We start from the raw sequence: 12,873 nt of genomic DNA, 5'->3' as shown, positions 1-12,873 counted from the left end.
CAAGGCCTGGTGGGGTATAATACTGACTTGTCGAAATTTATAGCCCAAGATAAGCTGGAGAGAAATTCCAGCGCTTGGGTTAATTGAAAAGGATCACCTAGTAACAGTATGTCATCGTAGTAAACTAAAAATTGAACTAAGTGTCCGACATGATGACGAAGTTCTGTGATCACGAACCTATGCATGATGAGGGGGCTCAAGGACCACCTCATAGGAAGTCGCACAAACCGAAACATTTTCTCGCCACAATTTATTCCAAAAAAGCGACGTGTGTAAAGACAGCGAAATATGGTAAAAGCCTTGGGCTAAGTCGATTTTTACCATATAGGAGGATGGAGTAGCCAGTTACATTTATCTTACGGAAATATCAGAATATCTTGATATCGCAACCTTTAACAAATTACACCACTAAATTCCTGAGCTCAAGCTAGTGTTCTTTGATGTGTCATACACCCTCTTCCCATTTAAGAAAATGACTTGAATCCAAAATGGCGGATTTCAAGATGGCAGCCATGAATGACATACACACCAAAAGTTGCGGCCCCTCATCAAACCTCTGTTCCCATCATCATTTTTTACTTTTCTCGTCGATGCAGGTGTCCAAGGACTTTTGACTCACCCTGTACATATTTAGCGCACTATATGTCAAACAGAAAAAAGCTATTTGTGAGTCTGGTAGCCCTGCACTATCTAGTGTGAAAAATATGAGAATTAAATGAGTCTCATCTGTAGTTTGATGAGGAGATACATTGAGAGTCTGAAGCACATGATTAAGAGGAAACGAAAGTAATAAATACAAATTATGCATAGTAGAGGTAAGTGACAACACAAAAGAGATACGAAAAATCTAGGAAATGAAAAAAAGGTCGTAGAAGATTATAAGAATGGTATGGTATGAAATTGCATTTAAGGACGCCAATGACAAAGCATTCAGAGCGAAGTGGCCGTAATCTAATGATTAAGGTAATTAACATATTACCAATCGAAAGAGCAACACTTCGAACCCATAGAAGGTACATTGTTTTTATTTATAATTTTGCGGTACTTAACAAGCTATGCTAAACGTTTTAATGTTTTACGCTGTAGTAAGATAGATGAACTATTGTTGTTGATGAAGAATTGTGACGATGAAAATTAAGTTTGTATAATCACGAATACGGTAATGTTTAATTTACTCTCTGTGCGAAACATTCAAAAAATATTGAATCGATTGCTCCGAACTTTGGCATTATTGGATCTTTTATTTTACCATTTTCTCGCACTAAGTTATACGTATAAAGACGAGACCTACAGTTTAACGTGAGTTCCAACCATTAGGCACCACCGGAAATTCAATGTAGGAATAAGCGAACCGATAGTGCCACGGAAATGAGTTACAAAATAGAACTTTTATTTTCCCAAAGGAACACTTCGTATAAACTATTTGACACTTCGAAAAGTGTTTCAGATAACTTGAAAGTCCAGACTCAAATGTCATTTCTAAATTTTCACAAACATCGGATGGATGTCATATTTCATAGAACATACAGTTAGTCTAAAGTAAAATTCAAATTACCTGCAGAGACGAGGCAAATATACAATAGATGATTATCCATTGCAATCTGATCTGCTCGAACAGAAATTTCCAGTTTTCCTATGTAAGTTGTACTTTTAACAGATACTCATAATGCAATGCATATGAGGGTTATATTAGCAAAAATAAGAAAAGATATGAGCCTGAATCTGACGCATTCAAACATTACCACCTTTGTAATGAGCTCGGCTGATACAAAGGAGTATATTTCGTGTATTTCAAGTGATTAAACTTTGGGATTTGCTCTTTAGTAACTGATAGCGAAGTGCACATATGCTATAAAGTGTCATATACTTAAATACTTAGGAAGTTACACCACCTTCACATCATGGATCATTCTAAACAATAATTCCAGACCGGCTCTCCTCCCCTTATGAAAAATATTTTTTGAAATAAAGAATTAAAACCAAAGCAGTTACAATTTCGATTCAAAACGAAAAATAGGCTAGTTCGTAACAGCGTTCTTTTATCTGTCCATATGGATGTCTCTAACTATTACTATAAAAGGTTAGTTGAAGACGTTCTTAGTCATATCTGTTGGTAAGATGAAATGAGAAATAGAAACGAAGTTTGGTTAAATTAAAAATAATAAATGAAAAGCAATCATGTAACAGAATTGAGCCCTCCACCTTCAAGTCAGTATACCAACACAGTAGCCACTAATGATACGGAAGACTGACACACTAATCACTTGCAGTTGTGCTGTATTACATGCGATAAAACATATAATTGATTGGCTCTTCGTTTTCTTTTTCAAGAAAATAACTTTTACATGGAAAGAATCCGGTTTGAACATTTTAGTTTCGAGCAACCTGTAACTTTTCAATTATCGAAGAAAAAGCAAATGTTGGGTAGGTTCACTTCATAGTTATAAGAATGCAAACTTAAAATTTTCACGTCAACTTAACACAAGAACATATATGCTAAGTAATATATAAACTTTAATTTACTATGTCAAAAGCTACATCTTGTTCCATATTTTATTACTTTCATGATGAGTTATTTTAAAAGAACACAAAGATTCTTTATAAAAAAAATCGTAGATGGGATTTTTATTAACCCATTATTTAAAAAACACGTCTGTGCGTGTAAGTCTGACACGCTCCCTATTACAATTTTTCTGCGTTCACTTCCTTTCTTGATAGTAATACATACTCTAAATGCTTGGAATATCTGCTGCAATACGCCAGCTTTTGATTTATGTAATATGTGTATTATTGTCATTTATAAAAGGGAGTGAAAATAAATTCCGTAGAGAGACCTGAGGAAATTTGAAATGATACAATCTCATTTGTAGGACTTTGTAATCGCTTGGTCGTAGCCTGCCCTCCGTTGCCCTCCGAGGTCCTGCCAATGAGTATTCTCCTGAGACCTGGACTTACCTGGGTAGGACATTGAAGGACCTCTCCAAGAAGGGATTACAAAATTGTTCCCAAATTGCTCGTCGGTTTCAATGATGTGATGAGCATTAGGCGCCGAGAGGTTCGGATGTCTCGTCTCGAAAACCTCACGGACGATCAGACGGTCATCCAGGTCATAGCACACACAAAGATCACTCACACACACAACGAAAGCACACTGGGTTAAATGACACTATACTTATTTATTAGAATACTATTAAAAAGAAAAATAACGAAGAGAAACGATCACAACACTTAACACTGATTATGTATAATTATTTGCTTTATTAAAATCACACTTTACTTTTCACTATATTGTAGCCCTTATCACTTTGATATCACTATAAATACTTTTCTCACATCATTGACGCACTTGGAAGATTAGCACTGGGGAAGTGTCGCCGGGATAATCCCACGTAGTAATATGGTTGCTGCTCCAAACAGTCCTGAAGAGTCGACATGAGTCTTCAGCAAAATTAAATAGTCTTCTAAGTGGAATGCTAATGTTGGAAGGCTCGTTTATAACTTCTTAGCGCACTAGGTATAGTCGGAAAATTGATATTTGTGATGAATTTCACAGGAAAAGAATAATAAATACGAAAATTAGAATGAATAAAACAAAATGTTGCTAAATGGACAAGACAGTTTTATTTTCGTTTTATAGTTCTTATTTACTGCTCTTTTGACATGAAATTTTCCAGATACATGCCTTTGCCGATTATATACATACTAACATTATAAGAAATACCGGGCAAATTCGTTATCAAATTATATTTCTACAACATGTTTATAGACACGCGACAATAATTTTGGACATAAATGTACATGCAAATAGATCATAAAGAAAGAGTTGACGACAATTTTAGTCCACTGGCCACGACGCACGGGACATTGCGCTAACTCGGGCATGTGAAAGAACAGATAACGAACTGGAAAAGCAATGTGGCTGGCGACGATCTGACGCTTGAACACATGGTCTACTCTGATCTGCTCTAATATACTGCAATATTTCCATAAACGATTAAAGAAAACACTTAATTCAGTTCCAAATAACTGTAGAATATAGACTGTGCAAATTAATAAGTCAGGGAGAAACACTGAGAAGCTTCGTTGCTTACTGAAATGTTCTCACTACAAAGCAATATTTTAATTATATATATATGAAAAAACGATGAAAGACTTCTTTGTTCAATTGCATGGGAAGGAAGCAATTTCCACCAAAGAAAGAACTTATTTTCGTCACAGAATAAGATATAAATCGAAAAAATAATCACTGTATTTACGAAATATACAGAGCGTCTACAAAAATACTTCTATAACCTGCTGGCGGTTATAACTTATGTTAGTCTCTAGAAGATTTTGCATTTATGGTATCCCGAAGTGAATGTTTCTAATAAATAAGAGTCACATGAGTCATGTGTCTCTTATTTATTAGAAACGTGACATAAAGGATTAGCCGAGCCTGGATGGAACAGAACCAAGGACAATAACTTCATTCCAGACATGCCGATATTTGGCTATTAGTAAAATAAGAAACAAAATATATGACATAAAAATAAATATATGTTTCTGTCTGATCGGATCGTGCAATATCTACTGAAACAATTAGATTGATGCTTGGCATGATAATCAATCTTAGCCCTCCCAAGAATTATGATATTAAATTGTGTGTCTAATATAAGGAACGTGGATCATAATATGTAAAAAAAAAAAAAAAAAAAAAAAAAAAAATTGAGTGGAGACATGTAAATATAATAAAAACGGCCGATATTAGTGTCCGATCCATGCTTTTCGGGGTTGATGAGATGAATAGTGACATTCTCATCTTTAAAATACCAATTCTTTGTCAATGTAAGGGTACATTTATATACATACCTTAGTGACATAGTGTTAGATAGACTCTTTGAGTTAATCACGATTGGTTATGTTCACATGATGTATGTGGAAACTCGGGAGCGAAATATACATCATTGATGTTTTAGAATTAAAAACAATGGTGATTGAATTATTTTCATGAGATACATGTGTCCTGTTGGTAATCTAAAGGTTAAGTCAAGTTCAGCCTTCATTAGCATGGGGAGTGATGGGTGGAAAAGGTTCAAATACTTTCGATAAAACCCATTCGGAAAAGGGATGTTTCAGATAGAAATAAAAATGGATGCCACACAATAGTCTGAAAAATAAAATAAAAAACGAATGAAGAGGATACGTGTTAATCATTTCCTTCTCTGCAAGGAATGGGTAGAACATGAAATAAAATAACGGTTTCCACAGTGAAACGAAAACTTCTTGTTTACACATCCAGTGTTATTACCGTTACGTAATGAAAAACTGAAACCCTAGAAACGTGAAATGAAAATAATATTAATCCTGTGGTTTAATATCCTACGGCTAAAGAAGACAAACTCATTTAAGGCTAAAGAAGACGATGATGAATGTAAATAACATATGACCAATGAAAATATGAATTGCTGATGTGGGAGGAAACGGTAGAACCTCTAGAAAACCAAGATGTTAGACCAGTATCAAACTCACATGAATGGTCGAAGTACCCTCTGCAAATTATCATGACAATAGGGATGTGGACAACACATCCCTATTAATCTTAGGTGTAATGGCCACATGCTACAATTGCGGCAAATAGTGGCTCCTGTTTGCTTGGCACAAGTGCAGAAAAGTGACTGAGATTATTGTGATAGTGCTGCCATTCTTCTAGAGTATGGGCTTCTGTCTGATTTCTATCCTCTCGCCTTTCCACCCATCCTTTCACCATAAAATCACATAGATGTTCCATTAGGTTGAGATCACATACGTTTTGGTTATTCTTGTACCCACACCTGGGTATATCTTGACGCATGTACAGCACTGTTTAGGGATGAACACAAACTCTTCTTGGTTGGAAAATTTGCAAAAAGGGATGCCAGAAAGGTATTCTTCAGGATATTCATATAAACCTGGCTGGTCATTTGTCAATGCACCGGAATCAATTCTTTTGGGCCAACGGCTGCCATGTAGTCGTAAAAGTGTGACGCAATCCATCCGAATCGCCCTGTCTGCACTACATATTGAGGCACGTATCTTGTTGTTTGTGCCTTCGTCATTGATTGGGTAGGAATAAGTTCTCATCACTGCATATAGTCAGATTCCAGTATGTTTGTAGGAGTTCAGTGTTCTATTGTCTCTATTCTAAACGTCTCGCCTCGTGCGCCACTGTGAGGAGGAACTTCGTTACAGGACAACAGTTTTCAGGCAGGCTGGCTTTAGTCTTTGCCATATGGTTTCATGAAACCAGCCATACCTTACAACTTTGTTTCGCTAGACGGAATTGTTCCTTGCGTCTTTCATCAGCGCTTCATTCTGAGCTGCAGTTGTAGCCTTCAACATTCTGCATAAAGGTAAAATCCTTTCATAATCTTAGATTGGGAATACTCGAAATGTCGTCTAATTTTATCTTATAATATTTCCGAACAGTAGGACATGACAGCTCGTAGGGAAAATATTGTAATATCCTCTACATATGACGAGAATCCACATGCTCGAACACAACAACACCTAGTAGATGACAACAACACCCAGCAGACACTATCATTCAACATGTGACGCGAAGAGGACTACATCACCCACGAGGATCCACAAGGATTCACGAAGATGCGATATAAAAGAAGCCATGGACCTTTTTTTCAACGGCATCAGGCACGCCAGATTCATAATTCCTATCCTTCTCTGGGCTGCAACTGGGCCCTGTGAGCTACCTAAAATAAACTTTGAGCTGCGTCTGGGCCCTAACAAGTACTTATCTTTCTTGGTTGGGTCTAGTCCCTATCAGTAACACAATCTCTAGGCTATGTCTGGGCCCTGAGAAGAATCATAGACCAACCTCTTGGCTGCGACTGGGCTCTAGGACTACCCTAATCATCTTTCATCGAATTAAGGGACACTATTGGTCTTCGCACCGCCTTACTGTATTATAGTGATGTTTTATAATAAATGGTTTTGGGAGGAAGTTCAAATCCCGTGTACCATCATTTGTTCCTACCAGCCTGCTTCTTGCAGAATTTTACAACATACAAAAACACCAAAAGAAAAGCGCCCCAGAACAAAAAAATTCTAAGTACGTTTCCAATAATTGAGAAAAAGAAAAACCTTTAATGGAAATAAAAACATAAGACATCAATAGAAACTATCATATCACAACTCATGAACTACGATACCTGCCCAATGACTGATACATCAAAATCTGTATTCTGCATACATACCATACTTAATATTCTTCAATGCTCTCAGTACTAGAATCACACACATCGATGCTTTTAAAGGTTCTATCTTCTCTATGTATACACTTGCGAATTGTCATCCCTCGACATAAGGTTTTCTGTTCTTTAGACTGTAGTGACACTGGTGATCGAACTAATTCAATATCAACTTTTGGCCTAACTCAATATCACTTGTCACCAATACTGTAACTATACTCTCCACGGGATGCACAAGTTCTAGAAGATCTGTCTTTGACTCTCGGTCATGAGAAGATAGAATTAACCATATTACGAGCCAACATAACTTGTCACAGTTTATTGAGCTACACCTAAAATGGCGGCATCTTTATTAGTCACAGAAGCAGCGTTTTCAGATACTAGAGTCGACAAAGAATGGAGTATAGTAGAGTAAGATATTTTCTGAGTGCGTCAACGGTAAGATTTTTTTGCATCCATACAAAGACCTGAGTTAATCATAAAAACAAATGAAACACAAAATCCACAATGATAAAACTAGGAATAGGTTAATTAAAATACAAGAAAAAAACACCCACACACGAGCAAAAATTAGATGGCATGTAAAGAGCTCAAAATCTCTTAAAAGCAACAGCAGTCCAGGGAGAAAACGGGTGTCGTCACCTAGTAACTAGTGCAGGTCTTCAGGAAGCTTGTAACGTTGTCGATGCTGAGCCAGAGCGGGGTGGGGCAACGACAATAACAGCCATAAGAAAACTTAGAGAAGTTCTAAAATTATGCCCTAATATTGAAACAATCTTGACAAACAGAGGGACACAGTTTACATCCCAACTATGGAAGCGTGAACTGGAACACTTAAATATTAGACATATTATGTCTACTGCCTATTACCCACAAGGTGAGATGGCAGAAACAGCAGTAAAGGCAACTGTGAGGATGCTTCGCAAATATTGTTACGACAAACAACGAAATTGGTCGAAGTATTTGGAGAAAGTCCAAAAATGTATCAACACAACGAAACACTTGACCACTTGTCTCTCGCCGTATGAGGCACATTTCGGTCAGTCAATGACAAGAGGTGTTACCAAATTATTCGAAGTCCCTGAAATAGAGAGAACGAAAAACGCGCAATATTACCTTGAGGTAGCATCCGAAAATTTGAAGAGGAAAGCGGCAGCGCGCAAGAAATATTATGACAAAAATCACAAGACAGTGCAGTATGAAATTTGGGCCCTTGTGCTAGCAAGAGTATTCCAAAAATCTGATGCATTAGCAGGTGTGTCAAAGAAGTTGATGGTTCTTCACAGTGGACCGTACAAAATAGTGGAGAAGACAAATACTAATGTGTATACCTTGGCAGATACAAGCTACCAGGAAGTGAAAATGAAAAGAAATGCGTATCTATTGAAGAGATATGTAGAGAGAACACATATCGAAGTACGCCCATAACGAGATATAGGGAAATTATTGTAAATGTAATTTATTAGATCATTAGTGGTAATCTCAACGATATATATAAAATTCTTTTCAATAAGTAATATTTCATTAGTGATGTAAATTTTCTATGTATTGGATATATGAGTATTACTGTACAAGATGCTCAGTGGTTAGCGTCTTTTTATTTTTTTGATACGCACTTTTCTGGAAATGTGCTCTGTGTTAGTAACCACATTTCACTTCCCAGGGGGGTACATTGTGAAAGGCAGAACTATCTCTGTTCTGCATCTGCATATCGTAATGCAGATTTGTGAACATTTGCATATCAAAATGTAAAATTGTTCTTCTGGCCGATGGTGTTTAGAATTAGTTGCTATATTTAATATAACAATTTTAGGGATTAAGTATGTACAGCTCCGTGACATACGACAGTAACATTATAAATAAATAGTATTGTGTACTACTAAGTATTTTATGTAAATAGTCAATACTTCGAATATGGACGATAATGAATTGGAGGAGATATTTAAGCTTGTATTAATTACTTTGTGACGAAAATGTGTTTTTATTTTGACTCATGTTTATAGAAGAATATTTTTACTGTCGTATTACACTGAAATGTTCTTGGATCAATACGAAAAATCATACATTGCCTTATTTTCGTGATTCCCAAAGTCTAGAGTGTTTATGCTCTACATTTAGTAAATTAAAGAGAGCTGTCGAAGCCGCTCTCGCAAGCTCTTGCAGGAAGGGGTTTGCAGGCTGACAATGCAGATTACAACGAGATACTTTGTATCGTTTAATAATTACCTGTACCTTGGGCAGAAAGTGCTCATACTCAAGCACTATACTTGATATAATGTTAATTTAAAAATAACAAAAGAAGAATGTTTTTAATATATGTAAAGAAAGATACATTATTGTATAATTCGTTGCTATGTAGTTGTTTATAGTTACCTAATCAACATGTATGTTTGCAAGACAGTTTGAGTGAAAATACGTTAAAAGAGTATCAACTAATAAATCATTTAATACCGATCATCGACTTGTAATTTCGATAGAAAAGGTGAGAATAATAGTGTATATAATTATTGAAGATATTTTTATGTGTAAACAATTACTACCACTCAAGATTTACTTATATCATTAGCCGAACCAGGTTGACGACTACCTTTGGTGAGTCGTTGTAAAATTTTTGTTTTACCTCACCCGGGAACTTTGTAAATTCATATCCTGAAGTATAAAGTAAGGGTGAATTTACTTCTGTAATAAGGTTCATGACTACGAACTTTACTGTACTTAGAAGTGGTAGAATAATCACAAGAAAAATGATGATCGGTGAGGCAATGGAAAAAGAAACTGGTGACAGTGGTAACGAAGAACAAAATACAGCTCCTGTTGTATCCGAAATGTTAACGTTTGAAGACAAAATCTTAATGGCTTTACAGAGACAAGAACAACGATTGGAACAAAGTTTAGCCCAGATGTCGGAAAATTTAAAGCAGACTTCCAGTAAACAGTATGAAGAATTAAAGCAGACTTCCAGTAAACAGTACGAGGAATTAAGTAAACGATTGGAGCAGACATCCGGAGAGACGAAACAATCTATTATCCAGGCGGTGAGTGACATTACATCACAGTTCGATGAAAAGCTAAGAAGAGTATCTGAAGATTGCCAGGATAATTACAACCATACAATTCAAGAAGTCAACTGTGTAAAAAAGGATTTGGAAGTAATAGAATCTTCTATACGGCAACAAAAGATTCAGGTCACGGATAATTCTACCAAAATACGTACGAATACTCAGTTGATATCTGCATTACAAGAGGAAATCAGGATGCTACAGATTAAGGACAACGCATACCACAACAACATGGTTAATGATCATCTGGAGTTCCCTTGTTCACAGGAGATGACCTCGCATTCACCCGTAGCAGATCAATGTGGACCTCACATTATCTCATCTTCTAGTAATCCATCCGATGAGGACATTATTTTGGAAGGAATCCATCCAAGGAATACTGATGGGCGTAAAAGAGATGATGGAACTACACATCATGCAGTAGGTAGGAATTGTCACTCAACACGAACACGGAAAGGTGAAAGAAAGGTAAAGTTAAGTGTAAAGATGAGTGAAATACGTGCTATGAGTAAGTTCAGTGGTAAATGTAACGAAAATGCTACCTCTTTCCTAGAAAAATTTCAGGATGAGTGCAATATAATGTGTATAGATAAATCGCAATATATGAAACTAATCCCTCATTTATTACTCCCACCATGTTCTTTATGGTTTAAAGCAATACGAGATCACGTCAATACATATGATGAATTTAAAGCTGCGCTGATTGCAAATTACGAAAATGACTTTTTGCTTGCAAACAGAGATGCCACGATTAGAAATCAACCTTTCAATCCTCGTTTGCACAAATCTGTTGTTGATTTTGTTGTAAATACATATAACGAATTAAAAGTCGTAAATCCATTGCAATCGGAATCTAGAGTAATTGCATCAATCCGAAATTTGCTACCGTTTAAGCTACAACAGATCCTGTTTTCTACCCAGTGTGAGTTTTAATCATTTATTAATGCTTGTACAATGTTATGAAACTCAATACCATGCTCAGAATCATCAAGCGGGATCAGGCAAAATTAAAAACAATTCAGATCACTTTGTACCTGTTCGTAATCTAAATATCCGTAATGCGAACGATACGGAACACAACCTAAATCGAGTGAATTTAAGCAATCAGAATGGACAAAATAGGCAAAGATTTGATAGGAATCCACCTAACCTAAACAACCATGACAATAATTATGTCAGATCACTTAATCGAAATAGACACAAAAACAGTCGAAATTCATGGCGAAATTCTAGAAATGTTATAAATCCTATGTATAGACATAATCGTAGTTCAAGAGATGGCACTTCGTATCAAAATCAAAGTCATGACGCAATTCATGTACAAAATAATGCGGAACCTAATCACGATTGTGCAGTACAATGTACTTTATTAGAATCATATGCAAGTACTAATGTAAACTGACTGCAGTTGATGAAGTAAGAGTTAAACCCATATAAGCTACTGATTCTTATGAATATGTTTGTGTAAAAATAGATTTATTTTCTTTCTTTTGTTCGTCTGAACGTAGGTTACGTTTAATTTCTGATTTTTACTCAATTTAATTTTCTTTAACTCTCATTAACCAATGATAATTTTCAAATGATTTTAATTCTCTCTTGTTAATGTGAAGAATTATAATTCGATTTATAATTGATTAAAGGCAAAGGTTATTTATATTATAGGTATTTGTGTTGAGAATTTGTTGTCAAAGATTATGTTAAGAATAAGGTTCATTCTATTAAGCTATTTATTCGACGACTGTCTTTATGCGCTACTTTTTATGTTACCCGAATAAGATTCTTCTATATTCTGATGCCTTATGGATACAATGTATATTTTAAAACATCATCTAACGTAGTTATCATATAATGCGCCCTGGAAAGATCAAATATTAATTTTCTTAACATCACCGTTTTAATAATGATTGAAAATGCTAATCATTGTGATTTATGTTTTTAAAAGGTAATTTGCCTCTTACGATTTTGACTGCGCACCCTTCAGTAATTATATTATTAAGCGACGACGTTTTTGTAATATAAGATAAATGATAATGGAATAAAAGATTTATTATAAATGTATTTATATATATGAAGCTTAATGAAGATATATATGAGGGGCGATCAAAATGTAAAGGACATAAGTAATGTAACATCATTATTGTAAACGGACCAGTGGTTCTTAAATATAAAAGCTAAGCTCGCTTGTAACTTTTACATTCAGTCCCATCGTCGGGCGACATTTTTATACAACGAGATACTTTGTATCGTTTAATAATTACCTGTACCTTGGGCAGAAAGTGCTCATACTCAAGCACTATACTTGATATAATGTTAATTTAAAAATAACAAAAGAAGAATGTTTTTAATATATGTAAAGAAAGATACATTATTGTATAATTCGTTGCTATGTAGTTGTTTATAGTTACCTAATCAACATGTATGTTTGCAAGACAGTTTGAGTGAAAATACGTTAAAAGAGTATCAACTAATAAATCATTTAATACCGATCATCGACTTGTAATTTCGATAGAAAAGGTGAGAATAATAGTGTATATAATTATTGAAGATATTTTTATGTGTAAACAATTACTACCACTCAAGATTTACTTATA

The sequence above is a fragment of the Thermobia domestica genome, chromosome 9 (genome assembly GCF_964235325.1).
Source record: "Thermobia domestica chromosome 9, izTheDome1.hap1.1, whole genome shotgun sequence".
NCBI lineage: Eukaryota > Metazoa > Arthropoda > Insecta > Zygentoma > Lepismatidae > Thermobia > Thermobia domestica.
The sequence above is the reverse complement of the archived record's forward strand: the minus strand, read 5'-3'. Positions refer to the sequence as shown.